Consider the following 25773-nt stretch of genomic DNA (forward strand, 5'->3'; position numbering starts at 1 on the left):
TCAGTGAAGAGAAACACATACCTAAAACCCCTTAATTTATTACATCTCAGAAATCCTACTTTGCACTAAACAGCCTGTATGGTGTGATTTGTGCTGCACTACAGCAGCCACTTCTTTGTTCTTTTTTTAATAAGATAACTTAGAAGTTCATAATGTGCCTTATATGCCTGATCCATTTTGCCTCCTGAAGGACCTCCTCCAGCAAATCTTTTGTCATATTTGATCTTTGATTTTTTTTCCTTCCTAATAATTCTCTCATTATTGAGATGTTTCAGCTGCCATCCATGAAAAACTATCAATGTCTCATTATTAATGTCTCATAAGTGGATATTTGTAGGCAGAATTTCATGGTACATAAACATAGCTAAACAGTGGAGGTCAATTACCTAATAGCTGATATTGGAAATAAAGAAAAAAATAGAATGAAATGAAGCAAAATAGAAAAAAAAAAAGAGTAAAAAGGCAGGTAGTAGAATGGTTACTTAAATTCATGAAGGAAGCCTGATGAGAGAGAAAGAAAGCTTGATGATTTATTTTTAAAATATTTTTTTAGTAAGTAATGAAGTCCAAAAAATCTGAAGCTGTCATATTTGTAAGAGTGTGTACTGCTGTGGGTGCTCTGGAGCCTAATAATCTTAGGCTGCTGCCTCAGCCTCAGCTTGGCTGTTTTCAGATCTCTTATTTCCCCTAGCTCCTGCTTATCTTCAACTTCTTGTCCATTCACTCAACTTTGTCTGAAAGTGGTAGACAGGCTTTGAATGGATCAAAACTAAATGAAATTTTGAATAGGCAGAATCCCTGTTTTTAGGAACTCTTCTTCTGTAGGAAGCTTGGCTACAAATGATTACATCAGCTGCAATTTCTTTTATATGCTTTTCTGTAGAAAGCTATTAACAGAAATTGCATCTCTGAGTGTGGTTGTAAATCCTAAGTCTTCGTAATTTATTCCTAAAATTATCTGGGAGGTCCTACTTCAGTATTCCACAAAAAGCTCAATGGCCATGTGAAATATTTTTGGCCCAGGGTTGTTAAAAACATTAATAGTTTATATATGGAGACTAATGAACAATTCCAAATCTTATTAAAGCAATGCATGTATTCTAGTCACTGTTAAGAATATAAGAATATTCTACTCAGTGAGAGCAAAGGTGAGAGCTCTTCTGGTCATTCTAACTTTCATATACAAAAGCTAATGTTACTGAAAAATACATCATTCCATTATCACAGTAAAAAAAAGTAAACTTACTTCATTGGTAGCATTCAAGAATTTTCTCTCATGGACCCAAGTGATGTTTTAGAGGTTCTCTGCATTTACAGGAAGGCTGCTTTCTCATGCTTTCCCTCTTGCAATATGGCATCATTACTCCAGCTCCTAATAACCTGCTAGACACTGTGTAACTGTGTCACAGAGGAATGTCCATGCCTCAGAGTAGATACCACATTTATGCTCTGTTACACCTTAGCTAATGCCTATAATACTTTCAGTATCAGAACTGGTTTGTAGTCAGTACTCCCCTCATGCTGTGCTGGGGGTGATCTTGCCCTTAAAGTTTGTGTTTTTCTAGCATTGAAAAATAAAACAAATCTTTTTTTTCACTGTTCTTCTTCTTTATTCTAAGATATTCTATTTAGTATTCCACATTAGAGATGTACCTCTTTCTTTAATATAGTGCACTTGACTTCTGACTAATCTAACCTCATGCTTTATGACTTGTCATTTACAGCCTGCTCTCAACTGGTAACAAAAGCATTATATTAAATAGTTTATATGAAGCACAACAGCTAACATTTATATAGCATATTTCCAAATGTACAAAAATTAAGATAAGTGAATTAGATATTAGGAGAAAAATATGACAAAAACCCAAGCTGACACGTAGAATGTGCACTGTTCAGTCATGCTATCACCTCTAGGAACAACATGAATCTTTCAGGAGTTGTTCATGTTAGGGCTTTGCATATTTGTCTGTCTCTTTATAAAATCCCGTGCTATGATTCCTCAAGATTTTGGAAATTAAAATAGTTACAATGAATATGAAAGACAATACTTGAGTTCATTTGTAAGAAATGAGTAGATAGCGAGAAGATGCATACCTGATATTCATCTCCTTTATATAGTTAAAGATGACATGTTAATGTTAAGCCACCACTCTCTCTTCTGTCAATCGTTTTACTTCAATTATTTGAAGCAAAATATTGAGTGAAACAGTTGCAGATCTCTTCTGATATAGGGAGCTCTTACTTTATTATAAGAGAATTGTATGAACACACTTAAGGTACAATTATTTTATCTAATAAAATCTAATAATATCTAATCTAAACCTGCCCTCCTTCAGTTTAAAGTCATTCCCTCTTGTCCTATCTCTACATGTTCTTGTAAAAAGTCCCTCTGCAGCCTGCTTGTAAGTCCCCTGTAAGTATAGGAAGGCTGCTATAACGTGTCCCCTAAGGGTTCTCTTCTCCAGGCTGGACAGCCTCAACTGCCTCAGCCTGTCAATATAACACAGAAGATGACATGGAGATGATAATCCCCTTCTAAACCACACTGGTTAGGGAATATGCAAAGAGCCACAACAGACACTTATTAGTATGATGGAAATTACTTGAGAAGTAAAAATAATAGAACTAAACATCTGTGGTGTATCTTCACCAGATGCACCCTCTAATTGTGTGCAAATATCTGAAAAGTACAAACAACAAGGAACAACTCATACAGATCATGTGTGTGGGTGAGAGCAGGTGCAGTACAGCCCCTGGAGCATAGGTGAACCTCAAGAAGGGCCATGATTCACTCATTCCTGTATTTTCTCTCATCTTTCTTATTCTCTCCAGTTTTATATTCCGTCTAATGTAGCTAAAGATTTTATATTAATTTCTCAGAGTGCTGGAGGCTGTTTCTGAGTAATTTGGCAGCTTGTTACAGTAAGCTCCTTGGTTTATTTCTGAAATCTTTTGTATAAAAATTATATTTCCTTTCATATAACAGGTTTTTTTTCCTTTGTATTTTCCTTTGGTAGTACATGAAGAAATAAATAGAAACACTCTCTTGACTTGCGTAACATCTCTGATTTAATAAGCCCCTGTGATATCAACTCTTACTTAACTCTGAAATTAAACAGCCCTTATTTGTTTAATCTCTCTTCCCATGGCAGTCTTTTCATGCCTTTAATAATTTGCATTGCCCTACTACAGATTTTTCTATTTCTGTTATCTCTTTCTTTGAGATGGTATGACCAGAAATGAGCACAAGCTTCAAAGGGGAACTTGCCATTAATTTATATAATGGTGTAATAATAGTTTATGAATTTGGGACATTTCTGGACTCATTGCATATACTTACTGCAGAATTCTGAGTAGTTCACTAAATTCAGAGGATGATTGTTATCCTGTTAAGCTTTCAGAGGAGTAGAATTGGAAGGCTAAGGGTTCCTTTTTTTTCCTTTTCTTATTTTTTTTGGAAGTCACCATTACATGTGATGGAGGCCTGCTGTCCTGGAGGTGGCTGAACACCTGGTTGTGCATGGGAAGTGGTGAATGAATTCCTTGTTTTGTTTATGTGCACGGCTTTAGCCTTATCTATGAAGCTGTCTTTATCTCAACCCATGAGTTTTCTCACTTTTACCCTTACGATTCTCTCTCCACATGCTGAGGAACAAGTGACTGTCAGATGCTAAGCCTAGTGAGTTTAAACCAAGATGGGTACAGTACATGTGATGCACGTCAGGATAGTGCTTACATTAAGTTCTGTTATCTTACCCAGAAGACCAGTGGATTGGTGAGCTCCACAAATTGGAAAGATCCTAAATGTTCAAGGATGCTACTGTGTCTTCGCCTTTTTTATAGCCAGTCAAGAAGGACCAGATTTCAGAACATTTCATACTTTGTTGCTGTGGATGACAGGTTGTTGAAGTCTCTTTTGACACTTAAAGGTAGTTGTAGTATACTATACACACATAATACATACTGTGACTAGCCCTTAAGATAATGATTCTTCGGGTTCCAAGAAAAGCAAGATAAACATGGTTTTATCTTCTTTCTATACCTGCATACTTTGAGTTCTAGATATTATTGTCCTGATATGTTGACTTTTCAGTGGCAGAAGACAAACTCTTTCTGAATGAGTGAAAAATCTAAGACACCACAGGTCCAGCAGGTGCTGTGTCACAGTCTCTGGGAAGAGAGACAACTTTGATGACCCTATGCCTCCCTCATAGGAAACTGAATTCTGACTGGCCAAGATCAAGTAGAATTTTACCACACTAGCTGTGTTCTAATTCTACTTATTCATACACGGAAAAAGAGAGTGGAAATTTGGCTTGCATCTCAATTTAGGCCAGTTACTAATGAAGATATAATGATAAAAAAATCAATGCAAGATTTCAAAAATAATTTGTGCATAATTAAGAAAGAACCTGCATACTTTCTAAATTACAGAGGAAGTATTACTGTTGCTAGGCAACAATAGTTCATGAAAGATCAATTTCTACTTAAGGCAGTTAAAACCATAATAAACATAAAGCAGTTTCAGGTATACCCTTAAATAAAGAGTAACACAAAACAGAGGATTTCTATATCATGCTATGAGTGTGAGGAAAATATTTGGGCCATTTATCCATAAAATGAAAATTAGGGCTATCCATTACATAGTATTATACCTTGATTCTACTATCAGAAGCTCATATAGCATGGTGGTAAAGCCTTCTGACTACTCCTGAGTTTCCCCAGATTGGTGTGAGTTGTTGTGAACTTCAGAACTATACCAGTGCTTTTCTTTCAAATGAATTCCCAGCTTCAAAAATGAAATAATGGCTTGGCAGCATCCAAAAATCTATCAACAACTGGAAAAGTAGAATAATAGCAGTACGAGATTTAATATAATAGTTACAGTTCTTAGAGACAGGTGCATAAAGAGAAAAGAAAACTACACCTACAGAAATTTGAACTTTCCAAGAGATTGTCTGTCTTCCATTCATCCAGTTAAAGCATAATCACAACTTCCATGAGAGTACAAAACCTGGTCATTAGTCAAGATTTTGTCTTGAATTCTTCAATCAAACCTAGTCTTAAGCTAGAGCTACACAAGACATAGGTACTCCTTTTCTCCCTAACATTTCCATTTTTTTTCTTCATCTGCTTCTTCCTAAACTCAATATGTAATTAAGATGCCTGTTTCTAAAAAAATAGGGTTTTTCTCCCAAGCAGTTGCCAGATCACCGTTAGAAATGTTAATATCTTGAGACACAATGAGCCCTTAACCATGTAGCAAAAGACAAAGAAAAAAAAAGTAAGGGGAAAAAAAGAACAACTAAAATCTGCTTTTGTACTTAACTTGACTAAAACAAACTGGACACTGCACATGAAAAAACTCCAGCAGGTTGTCAGATCACAGATAAACTTTAGTATCTGAATTTCATGCTCATTTAAAAAAAAAAAAGCCACATTTTCCTACAAATATATACATAATCTATTGAATTTATCACAAACATGCCAAGAGACTAACGCGCAAAGGTCATTTAATAAATAATAGAAGTCATGTTAATCAGAGAATTCTGGTACATAGTAAGAAGGGGAATATTGCAAGACCTGGGTATACTGAGGGACAAATGATATTCCATCCTGATTTTGAGAAATCAAAACTGATCTCTGAAAGATGTGGTATGTTTAAATTCTATGGCACAGAATGTTTCTCCTTAAGTCAGTCTACATCAGTTCTAGAGCAGACTTTTTAGCAGGGCCTGTTGTGATAGGACAATGGAAATGGATTTAAACTAAAAGAGAGTAAAATCAGACTAGAGTTAAGGAGTAAAATTTTTAAAATGAGAGTGGTGAAACAATGACACAGGTTGCCCAGAGAGGTGGTAGATCTCCATCCTTGGAAACATTCAAGGCCAGTTTTGACAGGTCTTTCAGAAAACTGATCCAGTTGAAGATGTACGTGCTCATTGCAAAGGCTTGGATTAGATGGCATTTGAAGGTCCCTTCCAACTCAAACCATTCTATCATTCTATGATTATAGAAACACAAAAGAACTCCAAAGAATGGAGACCAAGTATTAAGGGGGAAGCCTTCAGTATTATGACCTTCATGTTTGAGGATCATCTGATCAACTGTGTCAGACCAGCATCAAAAGAAGGAATTCAGAGACCTTCTGTGTATAGCAATGGCTTCCAAATCAAAGCAATAAGTGGTACAACAGACAAATTCTCTCCAAACTTCTTACCTCAACCCCCTCTACCTCCTCTTCCTTCTCCTTTCTGAGTCTTTTACATCCCTAGCTCTTCCTTTTTTCCTACATGCCCTGTGCTCAACACCCTCCTTATTGGACAATAAATCCAAATCATCTAAAAGTGCCTATCTTTTCTTGTCAGCATCTCAACTTTCTCCCAGCTTCCTTCAGTGTTCCCCATACACCCATGAAGATAATTCCAGCTCTACTACAGACTGGGCAATATCCCAAGCTCCATCTCCACTTCTGCCACTCTCCTACTATTGAGTGTCTATGCTCTCTTTCCCCCTTATGTCTTTTCTTCTCCACTGCAGTGTTTCTGTACAATAATATGCTATGTATAGTCCTGAATTAAGCTTGTGCATAATTAGTTACTACTTTGGTAGCTCATCCTGCTGCAGCAACAAGTAACTGAGCAATTCAGGAGTTACACGTGTTCACATCAAGCAGATAAATCCATGAGAATCATAACCAACTTTGGCTAACTCACATTATTGTCACATCTATGAGCCAGAAATGCTGTGTTGCATTTTAGCCACTCACGGGTGTTCTGGTGGGAATATATAACTCTTTGACTCTGGGTCATACAGACCCAATGAGAGTTGTACGGAGCATATAGGAGATTCAGATTTTTTTGAGAACCAGAATTTTTGTTTTGTTTTGTTGGGGTTTTTTTGGTTGGGTTTTTTTTGTTTGTTTGTGGGTTTGGTTTTTTGTTTTTGTTTATTTGTTTGTTTGATTTTGTATGGGAACATGCTGGCCTTTTCCCTTAAAAAAAAAAGAAAAGAAAAACTATTTTGCCAACAATGAAAAATGCTTAGTGTTCTCAATAAGCTTCATATTTTACAGAGTCTCATTATTTTGTTCCTAAATTTCTTCAAAAATATTTGTTTCAAATGTTTATATGTCCTTTTTACAACACTTGCTTGCAGTTTTCTGGAAAATACAGTTATTGCTAGGTGAGTATTTGAACGTAGCTACAGTGAAGATGTTTTCAATTTAAAATAAATGTTCTGCTTTCTTCAAGGTAGATTATTAGATGTGAGTTTTGTTCCCTGTTTGGACTAACAAACTTCCATTAGTCTTTGAACGTCGTGTTCATGAATTGAAATCTGAAGTGTCTTTATTTAAAATTATCATAATTTACTTTTCAGGCATATTCAAGTTTAGGATTTAGTCCTTGCTATCATTTAACATAATAAATTCAACAGCTAAGACATCTCTAAAAACACAACAAGAGAAGAAACTTGAAAATCAACTTCCCCCCTCCACCACCACTCTCCCCAAAAAAATACCGGAAATATCTTGCAGACTGTGGTGAGGGCTAATGCGTGAATCCTGTTCTGACTGGTACTACTCACAGTCCCAGTTCGTTTTTTAACACTTGCAAACTATAGAAATGGAAAATGTATGTCCTTGTTTGCAATCCTTTAGCCATCATTCAAATTATGGAGATTAGTGCTTTTAAGAAAGTGAGTTCCTGCATCTTCCCTTGCCTTTATTAGAGGAATATCCTAGTTTAACCAATACACTTTTATTTCCTTGCATAAGCTTTAAAATTCCTTTGCTTTCTGCCATCTGACACAAGGAACAGTAATTTACACACTTCTGCATTGAAACACTGTTTAGCAAAGTCAGCCAAACATTTTTTGGATTTTTTTTTCTTCTTCCTCTTTTCTTCTTTTTAGCCTTATATGCATGTGTTTCTATTCTCCTTCACAGCTACCTCATTTAAAAGCTAAAGACTCTGGCACTTCTGACTATTTTTCCTTCTTAAAGTTTGGGGTTTTGGTTAGGTACTAATCTAGGCAGCCTATATTTTGTACCTTAGCAGAAATTAACTTTTATATAATAAAATAACATCTTTAGACTCAATGATCTTAGAGGTCTTTTCCAACTTAAAAGACTTTGAGATGCCTTTACTTGCAAGAACCTCTTATTTTCTGGCCTTGCCTTACCTTGCTACCCTCTTTGATTTCACAACTCTTATGTCTACATAAACTCTTGCTCTGTGTTTTCAGCAATATGTTGTAGCTCTTACAACATCAGAAAACAAATTTCACCATTCTGAAAATGGTGTAATAATAAAGACAACCACAACTTGCCTGAAGTTAGAGCTCAAGAATACAGTCAATTTACCATTGTTAATCCAATTAGTAGGCACCTCTTGATCCCCAGTAACAGTTATGGACTGCATTAAACTTTGACTCAGGTAGCTGTGGTGAGAAACAAGCATTGTGACCCTATTAAGAGCAGTTTTCCAAAGGTGCACAGGCTTATTTTGAAGATAAAACAGGATATACTGAAAATATGAATTATTTCATCTGCCAAAGTGTTTTGTGTGATAGTACCTAGGGGTTGCAGTCAGAGATCAGATATCTTATGTGCTCAGCTTTGAATAAAGCCTATAGTGAAAAGCTATTATCCATTTCAGAGGCAACAGAAAAAGGCAACTAGAATCCAAAAAGACACAGAAAAAGGATGACTAGAGAACAAGAAATCAGTGAGATGATACTCATTATCATAACTTCCTTTTATAGTCATCCTAGAAAAGGTGACAGCTCCAATATCTCAGTATAAAATTATAGAAACATAATTTAAAAATTAGCTTTTAAGTCCCAATTTGTGACCCGACCACAATAACTACTGTTACCTTATTAAAAGCAAAAACACCTGTTTACAAGTGATCAAATGCATACCAAGTTAATAATTTCTTTGGTGGTGTTATTTTGTGGGACAGCACTTATCTAGAATTGTGAATAACACACTCATTTCATAGCAATCAGTACTGAGATAACAGTGAGTTTTAGTTGTAACTGGTATAAACAAGCTTTATATATTTTCACATTTCTATAATGTATAGGCAAAAGGACATATTCATAATCTAAATAAACCAAAGGGGGAGAAAAGGCATCTTCCAGAATTATTATTATGACATATCTCAGAGAATGAGGATCTGGTTAAATTAAAAAATGCTGTTGTCACAGTTCATGCGGAATGTCTCCTGCCAGTGCAAGATACTCACTAATCACAATTCAATCTCAGGTGTGTTTTATTGAACTGAATGCAGTAAATTAAATCTTAATTTAACCTATAGAAAATGGATACCTTGATACTTTGATCAAAAGTATAAATATAAATGAAATGACAGAACAATTGCAAGAGCCTCAATTATGATAATTAGCATTCATGTTCACTGATGCCACAATTATGCTGCTGTAAGTACTCCAGCATCATAATTTGGATACCACATAATTCTTCTTTCAGAAATAAGTTGAATCTAAGGTTGGGCTGAATTCAGAATTATTAATTTTACATAAATATTTTACTAGAATTATGTTCTTAATATATACTCTAGAAACATTATTTTATTCATACATTTCCAAACTTAACAAAAGTTTTGGAAGTAAATAGAAAACATATCAAATCTCCAGGTGAAATTCAGGCTTCTTCAATTCAAATGAAAGTTTTAGCATGGTTCCAATGGGATCTTCACGCTAAAATAGTGATTAGAACAGGAAATTTAGTGGGAATAACCTCCCTCAAATTATAGAAATGCTATGAGTTTTATTCTATGTATTTTACTGTAGATTCAATGTAAATAAGTTACACCAACACCTTGATATCCCTTACCAAGGGATCTCTGTCATACATGGGATTACCTTAAGGAGATGCAGGTTTGGAATGCTTTTAGATGCAGATTTAAAAATATTTATGGGTGTGTTGATGTAGTTACACCTGAGCTCATTATTTCTGCTGAAAGATAGTGACTATTACATTAGTTAGTCCTGTGCCACACTGTTTTGGTGTTTTGTTTTTGAGGTCCGAGCTGGAACTACAGACTCATAGAAATATTTTACCATGCTCAGAGTTGTCTCAAAGGCCTTTACCAAAGTTCTCTGTTGCCCTATGCAAGTGTATCTAACAATGGTTCAGTGTATGGTGGACTCACTCCTATATCACTTATGCTGCAGTAGGTAGGAATTTCAATATAGGAATTTGTTTAGCTGTGTTGCAATCAGGGCACACTAATGGTAATTTTTCCTTTACTCACCTCGTTCAACATAGGACCAGCCTCAACAACTCAATGGAGCAAAGCTGATGCACATGAGAAGAGAAGCAGAGCCTAAGAGAAGGAAATGACTGTTGTTATTAGGTGAAAATACAGCTATTTAGAAATTCTTAAAGGTGTTGACACATGGTATTGTATGCAAATGGAAGGCTGTAAAACAAAAGAACAACCACAAACTTGGTCTCTATATAAACAGTGATTACAGGAATACAGGATTTTTGTAAACCAGTAACCCTCTGTCATTTTCATAGTTTTTTTCCAGCTGTAAGACTCCTTCATTTACCTATGTATAATTAAAAACATTTGAAAATGGAGGCAGATGGAAGGCAATGCATTCAATTCTGAGATTATTTGTAACGGTGAAATCTCATGTAAAGGTGGTACTGGAGGTAAAATTAGGCAACCTTAGAAATCCGGCCGAAATTCATATATCCCAGAGAATTTGATAATTTCCTGTAATGTCTTGTAATTTCCCACAGAATTTCATGTAGAGTAGGAGGAACATCTGTTTCTTCACTCTTATTCAAGATAGACAGAAAGTAGACATCAACCAGTCATAGGGTAATCCAAGAATTTGGGAAGTTTGCAGAATTTTTCTAATAAAAAACAAAACCAAAAAAGACACCCAAAAAATCAAATATACTTACTTGAAATTATATTTAATCATATATCTATGCATATATGTATATGCATATACACATAGGTAAATATATAGGTAGAATTTAAACTGCATACATATTCATATATACATTCACGTACATGCACAAAATTTTTATTGTTCATCTCAAAATCTAAAGAACTGGTTTGCTTTCAAAGCCAGAGATTAAAATGCAAATTGAGCTGCACTTAACTTTTTGTAGTGCTTCATTTCGTGCAGTTCTAAGCAGTTACTGGTCAGACAACAAATGCAGCAGAACATTGTTGGCCACTTTAGTGCTAAATGATTCCTTACCTCCACGCTATGTGACCCACATAACAACATTTTTGAGGAGGTTTTTTTCTTGTCCTTTGTGACCTCGTTTAGAGGAAGGAAAAAAATCTGGCATTTATTATTAAGTTTTCTCTGGATGCTAAAGAGGGAAGAACTGCATTTGATTAGGCTATTTAGAGGTTGGGCATCAAACCTAACTTAGTCTTCTAAACTCTTTTCAAAGACCTCTATTTTCTCTGAATCTATGTCTGTAACCCAGAGGGGGCAATTCCTAACTCCAAGGCCAAGTGTTTCCAAAGCCGGTGTTTACACTGTGTAGGGTTCACTAATGGACTGGCAACTTCCCTATGACCTGAGTCTCCCCTGCAGATCTAAACCCTCTACCACAAAACATACATGGACCTGAAACACAAGGAGGGATATTTTTTAGCCTACCAGATCGATGTTTTTACTGCCTTGTGCTCAGGTTTGTGTTGTATGCCTTGGAACTGAATTGGCATGGATTTCCATGGACTAACGGACCAGTGTTGAGGAACCAGTTGAGTGCACAAGGCAAGCCTGGCTTAACCACTTGTAGGGGGCAAGACTTATGGAAAACCCTCTGTAGAACCATATCCAGGCTTCTTTTGGGTAGAATTAATTACTAAAAAAAATAAATAAATTATTCTGGGGATACAGTATAAAACACAATGTACAATCAGGGAACAAACTAGGGATCTGCTTTCTTTTCCATCATGCCTGTACCTGTATCTGTATGCTATTGCAAAATGGGAAAAATCATTCCTCAGGTGTCCTTCTTGAGCTCTTTGGAATATAGAGAAAACCCATATAATAATTTTAAAAAGTTGATTTGCAATGGCTAAAGTTCAGTGAGTTGAATCCCACCCAGTGTATTCACATGCACAGCAGCTGTTACGAAAAGTTTTCTCCAGTCAAATCTACCTGTTTGTGCAGCTCAGCTGTAATCAGTTCAACTAGCAGCTGAGGAAGAAGTTCAGACTCCAGGTCATTAAGCTCCCAGCAGTAGATCCAGAAGTGGAGATGCTGCAGAAAGTGCTTACTGCGAAGTTTACCTTTCTGCTGCAAGTAGTCCCACCACTACTTCTCATCTCTGTAACTCACACAAACAAAATATGGCTCATTTCAATAGTGATAAATAAAGATATAGGAAATTTTATTTTTATTCCCTGTGGTCTGCTAGTTGTCCCCATTTTTTGGAAGCTCTGACCCACTGGAATCAGTGGTTTGGGGACCAGTCTATTTTGTAATCCGCAACATAACATGTCCCATTAAGGGAGCAACAGGCTGGAGCAAAGAAGCCATTGGAGCATCTCACTATTTCCCATTTGAAATGCTCCTTGCTTTGCCTGTTGTTAATCAGCAGAAAAACTTGCTGTCTCAAAGAAGTGAAACTCGTTGTAAAGTAAATCCTCAAACTCTTAGCAGCAATAGCAAAAGGAAGAAAGAACCCAAACATTTATGGTCATCTTGGAGAGAGGGTTATTTCCTTATTTATTTCTTAATGGTAGACTGTCTAGAGTAGTTAAAAATTTTCGAATGAGAAGGTAATTATATTTTAATTGAATTATTTTAAGTGTGCAATTTGTCACATCTAGTAGTAATTTTAATTACTTAATAAATTGCTTTGGTGTCATGTTTGAATCTCATTTTGAGTACTGTATTTCTTAAAAATGACTGAATTGATTAATATTAAAATGTAAGTATTTAAATCAAGCAATTATTTAAGCAGTTAATGACTTAATTTGAACTTAGAAATACGAGAAATGAATGTCAGCTAAACAGCATTAGAGTTTGACCCTGAATTCTTTGCACAATCAATCAATATCTTAGCTGTTTTCAGTGAAACCATTCCTGGAAATTAATATAAGTTTGCATATTCAAGAAATGAAGGTTACCTATCCTAACTACTTACTTATTTCTGAGTTCTGTGTTTGAGAGAACACATAGTTAGGTGGAAATATTTGGGGTTAATTGAAGAATTCCATCTTTGCAGGTAGAAGTGTTTAAAAAAGCATGAGGAATCTGAATTTGTTTTGCATGTATCATTGTACAAATGGAAGGAATTATGTTTGCAGACAATTACGTTTGCATAATTGAGTTGTTTTGAGGGAAGATATTCCAAATATTCAGAGCTTGTAAAGGTAAAATTTGCCATCACCTAATTCAATTTTCTGTATAGCTGAGCCAGATGATACAACCCACATGATCTTGTTTTAAACCAAATAAATTATATTTAAAATTGTAAATGAGGAAATAAATATATGTAGACATGAAACATCAATATGTCCACCTGAAAGAGTTAAATTCAGAGTAAAGAAGGAAAGAACCAGAACTGTAATTTCCAAATCTACCCTGCCCAACATCTAACTCATGGCAATATGCTAAAGTTCTCTTCAGAGAAGTTGAGCAAATTGGATGTACAACGAAAGTGGCCTTAAGCAACTACCTAGGGGAAGAAATTGATTGCCTAATTTTAACTAAAAGTCAAACAAATTAGTCCTGAAATCCTTAGGGATACTTAATGATCACACAAGATTTGGAGTTACTTATTGGTAACAAAGAAGACTTAATGTATTTTTGAGCTTTCACTATTTTTCCATTTTATGCATAACACTTATTTTATGTCTATTGAGCTTCAGATTTCAAAACATTAATCAGCCTCCACTTAACTAGTAATTAAGAGACAGAACAGTACAACACAATCTAAAAAGTCAGAGGGCTTTCTGTTTCTCACCTTCCTTCATTTTTTATAGCTGAAAACATCACTGACTCATGGAGAGGCAAGAACACAGCATAGGTGTGAATCAGGCTGTGCAGTTGGCAATAGCTGATAGTTTCCTTTCATTAGGTTTTTAAGATGTGGTCACCAATGCTGATTTTGTCGCTCTTCAAAAGGAAATGTTCTTAGCACAAAAAAAAAAAAAAAAAAAAAGATAAACTGGAGGTCCTCTCTGACATGTAGAACAACTCAGCTCATTAAGACAGCTTTCTTTCATGCTGTTCTTTGTCAGAAATGTTCCTCCTATGGCAATTTAATTGCCAACAAGCCTGCAGGTGACACCAATCTGGGAGGGAAGCGAGCAAATAGACAGAATCAAGCTGTCTCAAGCTGTGGAGTAACGTGGTGGCAACTCAGGCTGCAGGCAATGTCTAAGAGATCCAATACCAATAAACATCTGTCTAAATACTCATGAGGAACTTGGTGACATATGAACATCTGGGTATCTGTGGTACTATGGGGTAAGTTGTACAGAATGAGGGGACTAATTGGTTCCTATTTTCTGCCTTAAAGAAGTTTAGAGTTAATGGTATCATTGCTTCCAGCCTCTTCCATGTTGTTACACTTCACCTCCGGTGAAAAAAACCAGCAACAGGAAAACCTTCCCTGATGACTTGAAACTGCCTTCCCAGCTCTAATGATTCTATTATCTTGAGAAATATGTTGCCAGTCTAATCCTATGTTTGTCTGATCTTTCCGTTCATATGTGACTCTTCCCACCTTCTGCTAATACACTCTTGTTATTTTGACTTTTCTAAAATCCTGTCTTTCTGTGTAAAAAGTGTTTCTAGAAAAATTCATGTCTTCTTCATCCTAAATTCTCTTCCACAATCTGCTATTTACAGTCATATGACAGGCAATTGGCTCTTTCTCTGTGAGACATACAGTCAATATGGAGATCCCTGCTCCCAGAAGAAAAAGAAAGCAACATTTTTCACTTCTGTATTGGTCCAGGACAGAGAAAACCCCACTTACTTTGTTCCTCCTTCCAGAACATTTTTTATGAGCTTTGGTAAATTTTGTAAACATATTAAGTTTTGTATTTCTCTGTAGAAAGAATATGCCCACAGGTACATATATTGATATACGTATTTGTATATATTGAGTATAAATAATTGGATAAACATATATCCAACTGTATGTCTGGTCAAATTTTGCCTTGAAGAATATATTTCACAATATCTGAGTACGTGAGGTGATCAGACTGTTTATATCCTGTGTGAAAGTCCAAAATTACATTATTCTTTCATGATGAGACTATGAAATACGGAATAAGATAGTAGATGGGGGTCATGACCTTAGAGAAAGGAGAACTGGGATTTATAAAACCGCAGACTCTCCTTAACTAACACATGGTCCAAGACACCAAGTTTGCTACTGTCTGTTTCACTAAGGAGAAAAGGCAAAACACTGGAACTAATGCACCCCAATAAAGCTAAGTGATATATCTGTGTTTTACTTTTCTTAATTGCTGAAGTCTGGAGATCAGGGAAAAAATAGCATTAAGAATGCTTATATGGGTCTTACATGGCTCTATTGTGAGCAATTCCCTACTTTGTTGTATACTCTTGTATAACCTCAGGGAGATGAGTCATAAGATTCACATTTTTAGAGACATTTTAGACACTTTTCTAGGACTTTGGATCCCCTGAGCATGGAAAAGTTCATGTGTATGTAAGTCATTTACTTTAGTTTGGTTTATTACGTTTCTCTTTCTGCTTACAATTACTTGGAGCTGTATAAATATTTTAGACTGCCTATATATAGAGACAGATACTCCATATAGATTACTTGTGTAGAGTGATTCTACTACCAAAAGGAAGCTGGAGTGGAATTCAGACCTACTAATCAAAAGAATACGTCAGTGAGTCTCCTCTGAATATCTATTCAAGCATAAGGAGACCACATTTTGAAATGATTAAGCCACTCAGCTGTGAGTAGGAGCCCAGTGTTCTGATCCATCTGACTAGGATAATTTATGGGTTTTGTTTGGAGGTCATTTCACAACATAAATCATTAGATCAGAGATTTAAAGGCTTCCTGCTCTTTGCAGAGTACATGAACAAACTCCAGCCTAGCCAACAAGGCTAGCTCATTTCAGCACATACCCTCAGAGGAGGACTTGGCTTTCTGGACCGAGAGCAGAGACAGATAGCCCATGCTCAGGCCTAATCAGAGCCATGTGCTTCAGCAAGGTTCACGTCTCCCTCTGTCAGGTGATATTTCCTTCTAACTGACTGCAGAGCCCTGAATAATACCAATACGCATGTGTTTAAAATACTCATGTGTAATGTGGTCATATATAAACACTTGAACTTCTGTGATACTGCAGGAAAAGTCTATAAAATCATAGAATCAGAAAAGACCTATAAGATCACTAAACCATGTCCCTCTGTGCCACATCTACAGGTCTTTTAGATACTTCCAGGGATGGAGACTCATCTAAAATTCATCAGTTTGAATAGCATGCAGCAGCAGGACGGTCAAACTGAAATATGTACAGAGGGAGGTGACTAATGGCTTAGTTTTGCTGCAACTCCATTATGCAAGCACAGAGTTAATGAACTGCTTCCAACATCCTAGCCATTACATTGACCTGCAATCAAAAACAAATAAAGAAAAAAAATCCCTAAGAGGAAAAAACCCACCTAAAACAAACTGATGCCTGGAAATTGCCTTTCCCAGTTTCATGTGCCTATCATGTGTGTAAGAAGCCTAGCTACTTAGGTGGCACACAAAATAATCACTCTGCTGGAGGCACATGTACTCTTTTGGCACTAAAATGCTTGTGCTTAGCATCAAAATCAGAATCCTGGCTTTACCCCATTGCATCTCTTTACTTTAGAAACCTTAAAAAGTAAAGAAGACTAAACTATGCTTTCTTAAACAGTTGAGTTTTACTATATTTTAAAAAAGTTGCTTTTCATTTTCTTTCCTATTTTTATTTTGTTACTTTTGCTGTGTGTTTTTGTTGTTTTTTTTTTCTTCCAAGTAAAATTACTACCAATATCAAAGTGGTAAAAAAAATTACATGCAATCAAGCACAAGACGGTTTAAAAAATAGATTTATGCTAAAATCACATCTTTTAAAATAAGCAATTCATTGCTCTAATCAGTTTTTCTTTCAGATTTTCTACCCCTTACCATTAAAATAAGCAGGATTATTAAAGTACATAAGCTTAGTCATTAGTAGATTGTTAAGATGCTGCAGTGATTGACATCTGTATTTTTTAATATTAGCAGCTTAATCTGCTGGTATGGCCAATCAAAACAAAAAGCAGGTTGATTATTTGGTGAGTGTTTAGCTTGAACAGGTAATTTAACATGCTTGTACAATCAGAATACTGATATACTTTTAGAGATCACTGGATAGAAGCAAACAATTCTGAAGGCTTTCAAATTATTGTGCCATCAGATTTGAAACAAATATGTGAGGTAAAAGTTATGGTAAAAAACCTGTCATTTTTTTCCTAGACGATAACTCTAATTCATTGTGTATGTATCTACATAAAACACCTTGAGTGTGGATATGAAATTTCGTTTTGTTCCATAAGTTTTCCAATTGCTCTCATTCCAGGGAAAAGAAAAATGAAGAAAAAAAGGCATTTAATTGAAGTTTAGTTTGCCTTCAGAGTGATTCCTTGAAGCTACCTTATTGTGCTTGTATTTTCAATTCCAACCAAAGTGACCTTACATTTTGTAAACAAGGCCTTTGAAGATGGAGAGCTGTGTTTTCATGCTAGTTCACTGCCAGCTGTGTTGCCTTTCATCTTCTTTCTATTTCAGAGCTTTTTCAAAGGAAAGAACAATAGAATTTTTATAATTAACAATACACCTTGACCTACATCTCGTGGTTAAAATATTTAAATCAGCAGCATGTCAGATGGAAGTGAACAATGCTGCAGTAAATTAGAAGCAGCAAACCTTTTCAAAAAGACTGCAAAACCTTTCACAAAAAAAAAGCATTATAAAAATGCTTGAGCCCTGAGTGCTCCTTAAACCAAAATATACATAATACTCTTAAAAAGCCTTCAAATGAAACTTAATTTAGTAGTAGTAGTAAAAGCTCTTTCCATTAATGTTCCATGTTTCATCTAACAACTGCAAATGCCTAGGAAGTATTGGTTGATTAAACTTTAGGAAATTGTCAGTATACTGCTGTACTGATATAAATTGAGGTGATGAGCATAGGGCTACATGCAGGCTGAATATAGTGTGCATTTTTAATTTTTTTTTAATTAAGTCATTGAAACTAAATTATATGCTAATGTAGAATCCAAGCCCCTTCCCCCAAATGCATTAGCTGAAACCTCAAAAAAAAAGTTTTCAGTTAAAGGGGTTTCCTTCACAGTTGGAGGAATTGGGAATACAAGCACGGTAAAGTGCCACAACTATACTAGTTTATGGATTCTTAAACTACATATGGTTTAAAATATTCTAATCGAGAAGCAAAAAAAGAATATTTGATTTCTGAAGAATTAATGTCAACAAGGTTCCAAGAATGCCACTGTTCCATCCACATGTGGTACTACCAGCAGATTACTAAGAAAACCAGGGCATTGCCACAAATCCTCATATTTAAAGAGAACTGGGAAATAGTAGTCACATATAAGGCAGTAATTTGACATGGTTTCTTATCTAATTGTCCTTTTTCATATTAAGTATTATCAAAATGATAAATATAAACAATGACCACTATCTGAGTCATTCCCTGACCTGAGAATAGCTTTAAATCAAAGACAGTGATTGGATATAAGAAAGAAGTTTCTTACTTTGAGAGTAGTGAAGTGCTGAAACAGGTTGTCCAAAGCTGTGGATGCCCCATCCCTGGAAGCGTTCAAAGGCAGGTTGGATGGGGCCCTGAGAATCTGATCTAGTGGAAGGTGTTCCTGCCCACAGCAAGGGAGTTGAAATTAGATTATCTTCACGGTCACTTCCAACCCAAAACATTCTTTAATTCTATGATTCTCTTTTAAACATCAAAGTCCATTTAGACAAAAAAAAGTGAAAGAAAATGAAGTGGACCCACCACACGTTTATCTGTTTTTAATATATGAGAGTAAAATTAATAAATTTGAAATTAATTAATCCTTGGACTGTACGAGCTTGAACCCCAAGATGCTTGGATCCGAGGGGTTTTAAATAATTCTGCTGAATAAACTGCCATAGTGTGAAATATAAGACTGTATGTCTTTCCCAGCTAGATTAATGGAGGTAACTAAGCATTTCATGGCTAAAGAAGTAATTTGTCATATTAATGAAATATTCCTTTTTAAAAATCTATATACAGCCTATTCTGCTGGTGAATAATTTATATGGACAATGGAGCTCTCTGAAAAAGAGTGCTCATTACCATTGCAAAGGAAAGGTAGTATATGATCATTCTGACCCCATATCCTATTTTGATGCTAAGAGCACTTTATTGTATGAATGAAAGACTTTTCCCCCTAACTACAGTTATGTGACAGTAATAAAGTATTTCTTATTTAGGAGAAAAAAATTACATTCCTCCTTCTCCTGCAGGTTTAGGTATCTGGGCTATATGTTCACTCACAGTCACAGGTTCAGGCTACGTGTCTTTGGATGGTGATGCAAGTACTGAAGAAAGGAAGATAGAATCATAATTGAAACTGGAAAGAACCTCTGGAAATCATCTGATCAACCTTCCTCCAAAACCAATCAGAACAGGTCCTCTTGAACACCTGTAAGTGTTCAAAGTCAGGTTGGATAGGACTCTTAACAATCTGGTCTAGTGAAAGGTGTCCCTGCCCATGGCACGGGGGTTGAAACTACATGATCTCTAAGGTTCCTTCCAACCCAAATCACAGAATGGTTCGATGATTTTTAGTCTATGATTCTTTCAAAGTTGGATGTCAGTTTGAAAATAGATTGTGTTATTGGAGCCTTGGCCAGTCAAGTGCTGAGTACCTCCCAGAACTGAGGTTTTGTGTAATCAATGGTAAAGAGAGAAACTTCCTAGGGTGATATATCTTCCTCAAATACCATATAGAAGTGGACTTCTAACTATTAAAAGAAGAATAAAACTAACAATAACAAAAAAGACTTTAGTTAAGTGTCTAATTTGAGGAAAGCATGACCAAATCTCAAAATTATCTTTCTACATATTACACTATACCAGAAAATTGTATCAGACAGGTGATCAACAATATTATGTTCTGCGTTTTATAATTGAATGCTTTATAATAAATCAGACTTCACAAAAAAAATACAGCTGAAGGAGTTGTCTGTGAACATAAAAATAAGGTATCTTTTGATTACTTAGTAAGTTGTGTCATCCAATTTTACTTTTTTACTTTCTTTTCTGCTTCAGTGTTGTTGATCCCCAGGGCTACTGGAAAAGGCACCACTGATTTAATACCTCGTTCTTGTAGTATCTTACATTTGAGGTTTACCTTAGAACAGGATAGTGTTGAACAATAAAACTTAAAGACCGCTGTACACCCTTCAAAGAAAATATATCTCATTTTATTGGGATCAACATTATGAAGGTTATTATCAAGAAATGTCTATGAATTATGCTTTTACAGGGACTTGTGAAGCAGCAGTATGGGTCTTGAAAAAAGAAAATTATATTGCTGGACTAGTGAAATCCCTTCATATTGCTGATCTGGGAAGGGAAAGTTTGTATAGCTAGAATCTTTCTTCGAAAGACTTTATAGTTAGTTCAGCATTATTCTGTGTTATTTTTTAACCCAAACCACCTGAATTAACTCTCAGATGTAAAAAAGAAAAGGGTTGTGAAATACAGAAATGAAATACTTGAAAAATGCAAAGTTGTCTACTTTGGTCAACCATTGCAGTTGCGAGGACTTCATGGCCAGTCTGTTCAGAGTGTCTTTTTCTTTTAAATCACAAGTGTCATCAACTGAGATAATATTAACTGTGTCACAGCTGTTATGCAAATCATCTATTTGTTTCTCATCACAGTTAATATAAGCTGCTCCTTTTGAAAAACAATATGCACCATGTATTGTTAATTTCAAAGATAAGGTTTAGGTTTAAATTAATATTTTTTTGTTTTCTTGAACTTTAGCTTTAATATTACATTTCACTTGTTAACACTACCATTTCATTTAATTATGCGGGTCAGAACATTGCTGGATGTAAACCACTGTACTACTGATGTACTGGTGCTGTTCAATGACTGGCACAATAGGGACCCACAGTATGGAGTACTTATTATTTTAGATTGAGAAACAGTATTGGGTTGTGACATCACTCTGTTGAGTTGGAGGCACTTTTAGGTTAGTTTTCGAACTGCCTTTAGATTTAGTACTTTGAATGTGTTTCGGATATTGTTAAGCTTTCCTGACTACAATAGCTTCCAAACATCAAGTTTTCAGGAAACATGTAATCCTATCAGATTTTATCAACCAAGTAGGTTTAGATCTTGTCAATACTTAGAAAGACTTGAAAAGAAAGCCTGATGATGATGTAGATGCACACTTGTAGCAATGATGACTTTCTAATTTCCTAGGCTTATTGTGATGTCACTGGACCTTTTTCTCATTGGAAACATAAACGATTTATTCAATTTTTTTCTTTATAAAATAATTTTGTAAGATTTCAAGAAAATCAGTTGTCATTTTTTACTTTTAATCCTACTAGTAAATAATATTCTCCCAATTATGAATAAAATATTACAAGTGAATATTTTTGTGGGTTTTTTTTAGGATATGATATTATGATAGCTTCCTTCTTAGAGACTGTGAATGAGATTTAATATCTGACTTAATGACTCCTAATATATGACTTACACTGCACCAAGATATTAATGCAATTCAACAAGTTGGAAACAAAACCTGGTTGTTTTGGAAACAAGTCATGGACTCTGTTTTGTTAGTTCCATGGAATTTCTGAAATGAAGACACACCAGTATTATCATTCTTGATGCAGAACTGGTCTTTGTCACAGATATATGAAACATCCTGGAAGTTACAGAAATGTGGTCTCTGCTCAGTCAGGAAGAGCAAGGACTCCATTAAACTTTTTTTGGGGGGGAATGGTATTAACACTCGCATTTTATGAATTCTGTTAGAGTCACGTTTTATGTCTGAATAGGTCTCTTGATTCAGGATTCATTCAGATTCAGAATCCATTCTTGTAGATGGTTATGGATTGACTGCTTCCTCCTGTATTTTCCCTGCCTGTGTGGCTACAACAATCTGCCAACTACCATTGTCACAGACATCCCACAGAAAGTCTTCTTCAGAGCTTGAAGTTCTAGAAAGGTGAGATAAAATCACAAGGACCAGGATGCAAGAATGTTCAGCACTACCTGTGTTCTCATGTGTTACACAGTCCTAAAATCCCAATTTTATGACTGAACAGTCCTTTAAGTGTTCTCATGCCTATCATGTCAGGCAATGTACTTCTCTGACACTGAACCAGAAGATGGACTAGAAATCCTCACAAAGGTGAGGAGTTAGTGTTGGATTCCACTATCCACACAAACCAAGGTTAAATCAACAGCAGGAATCAGAGCTTAGAAAACACTTAACTCTCAGCTGTGTACTCTGTTTACTGTTCTAAGGTGATTCTGTAATGTTTGATAAGAAACAGATTACTTTTCCTCTGTTTTAACATTATGAACAAAAGGCAATGTAAAATATTTTACTTTTTAGTTATGTAAAGTGTTGTCTGCTTGGAATGCTGAATTCAAGGAAAAATGGTAATATTAGAAAAAGTAACCACTGTTGGTGTTCAAATTGCATTAGATAAGTTTGCAATAGATTCCTTTATACAATAGAGAGTATCTCTAGTGATCATGTTTCAAATCAAAATTCACCTATAAACTGAAATGAAGCATATTATACTCATATTGAATTAATAAATATAAATTTCCCCACACTTCTGTGAAAGGCTCAGGGGAAATCTCAAGGAATTTTCTTTCTCTTGCCCTTTAGCTTTTTTCTCCTGATAAAATGTCATTGAGTTGTCTGTTACCTTAATAGGGTCTTGACGAGGAGTTGAGAGGTTTTCCTTCATTTCAGCAGAGGGTTCCAGAACATACAGAGGCTGGGGAATTTCTGTCTTCATCACCTCCACAGTGCAATGGAGTGGTTAAATTCCCTGCTGCAAGCTAATTACACTTCTCTATTGCACAGAACCTTTGTCTTCCCATAATTAATTATGAGTAAGGAAAAAAAATGCCCTTTTGTTGCTTTTAATGAATTAATCCTTCACAAAAATCATTTCTGTGACATCATAACAAAAGGACATTTGTTCACTGTCCTCATCACCATACACACTATAGTACATAAATGGCTTCATGTGGGGAGTCTCTTTGTCTCTTCAGTTCAAGAACATACCTTACTGCAGACATGTCACAGGAGTATTAATACCCCCAATTGCTATACAGGCAGATAAGACTGTCTAGATCATTATAACAAAAAACTACAGAGGAAAGAGCCCAGTGTTTTGATAGTAATTCTCTGTCTAAAATCAAAGGAATGGTTCTATTAAATGGATTTTCTTTAGACATAAAAAGCCCATATTGCCCTACTTAATCTAGTCATTCAAAACATGGCTTAGATAAATCTATTTGACTAAATGAAGAAAGTCAATCTCTGTTTGATCGCTCATCCAAGGTGCAGGAAAGGAATCCATTATGTCACAAGATTGAGTAACTCAAGACTGTACTTTGTAAGATTAATGGATACCATGTCAAATGTATATTTAACTGGCTTGCACTGAGGAGCTGGAATACAGCTAGAATATTTGGTATTTTGCTAAATCTGACATAAGATGAAATTTTCTAATATTGCACATAGTAGGTGCATTTCTTTAATTCTTCATGGAAGTTGAATGAATTGTCAAAGCTTAGTAGATAAATGTTTACACTACCAATGAGCTTCCACCAGCTTTAGTATGCTTTCTATCACATAAAATCATAGAATCATAGGATGATTTGGGTTGGAAGTGACCTTAAAGATCATCTAGTTCCCTGCCATGGGAATGAACACCTTCCATTAAGCCAGGTAACTCAGAGCTCCATCCAACCTGGCCTTGAACACTTCCAGGTATGGGGCATCCACAGCTTCTCTGGGCAGCCTGTGCCCAGAGAATTCTTCCTAAATCTTTCCCTTTAAAAACATTATCCCTTATCCTATCACTGTACTGAGTTTATTTTAAGGATGGGTGCTATGTTACGTATCCAAATGGATCTACTCTAGCAGCAGCACACAGCTGTTGCATCACTCGATATGGAAGTGAACACCACAACACCGGTGAAAATGGGAGAACCTAAAAGATTAATCACTAAATTCTTTCAATAAAATCCGTCTGTTGCTACAACAGATATAGCAGGCATTGCAAAACTTGTTTGTATTCACAATGCTGCTTTTATGACAAAATGGTGGTTCACACATTTGTCTTGCCCCATGAAATTTTCTCTTGCATTCTTATTCATCTTCTCTTGAGAAGTTTATAATTTTTTTTTGCATTTTAATTTCCTTAAACTTACCTTTTTAAAGAAAAAGTGATATGAATGAAAAGTGGTATGTATTGCTGAAAATTGTGATATTTATTTTGGATGAAAATACAGAACTCCTGCCACCAGGAGTAATATTGAGTTATAAATCCTATATAATAAGAAGTTCACACATTTCCTCTACATCCCTTTCATAATTTTCAAGAGATATCCTTTACCTTTTGAGATAATTAAATAATTTTATAGACACTGAGACAATTGCATTCCCCTTTCACTAGTAATAAACTAAATATATTGAGGTTCTACCATTAGTAAACTCTTCTGTGACAGGAGCCTGCCCATATATTTTTATATATCTCTTGTAAGGCAGCTATTCAAACTCACTCATTACTCAATGGGAAGAAATAACACAACATATTCTTTCAGTCAAAGATTTATGTTGAGATGAAGCAGCTTCTCCAAGAATCATCTTTCTATAAAAACTCTACAGGAGGCCAGGACTATAATTTACTTTAAGTCACTCATCAAATATTAAGAAAGGTAATATTGTCCATTTCACAGATAACAACCAAAAATTTTACCCTCTTTCCCTGGAAATCTTACAAACATCCAGCAAGACACACAGGCTTCTGATGTGAAATGCAGAGATAGTGACTGCACTTGGGTTTACTTACAAGCTTTTGTGAATAATTCCAACAGCTAATCCAGAGCACTTGTCTCTATTTGTTGAACATGTCCCTGCTCATAGCAAAGGGTTTGGACTAGATGGCCTTTGAAGGACCCTTCCAACCCAAACTTTTCTATTACTCTAATATTTCAGATTCAGAAGAGCAATGTATTTCCAGTTAGATTCATTGTTATTTAATGCTTTGCATCCAGCTTTTATTGCTTTATCTTTTCAGCATCAAGACTTTTTCAACATCATTTGCTCTTACTTATTCTGATTTATATGTTCATTCTATTAACTCACCAGAAATCGATTACTGTGTTCTGTAATGCTCATTGCCTTATAGAAAAGTCCATCATCAACAGATTATTTTATTTTATTATTTACTACCTAGAGGTTACCTATATTAGCACAGAATGGAAAGCACAGCTAAAGCATCTTCCTGCAGAGATGTGTTATTTCCCTCCACAAACTGTTGAAAAGCTGAACAAACAGTAAGCATAAATTTGACTTCTGTTTGGCTATTTGGGGTGGAGGTCAAGCACAAAGAGGAACATTATTTATGAAGACACTACGAAGACCAATGACCTCAGCACTTCTGACTCCAGGAAGTCCTTCTCTGCA

This window comes from Lepidothrix coronata, unplaced genomic scaffold (assembly GCF_001604755.1).
Source record: "Lepidothrix coronata isolate B3197 unplaced genomic scaffold, Lepidothrix_coronata-1.0 Scaffold161, whole genome shotgun sequence".
Taxonomy (NCBI): Eukaryota; Metazoa; Chordata; class Aves; order Passeriformes; family Pipridae; genus Lepidothrix; species Lepidothrix coronata.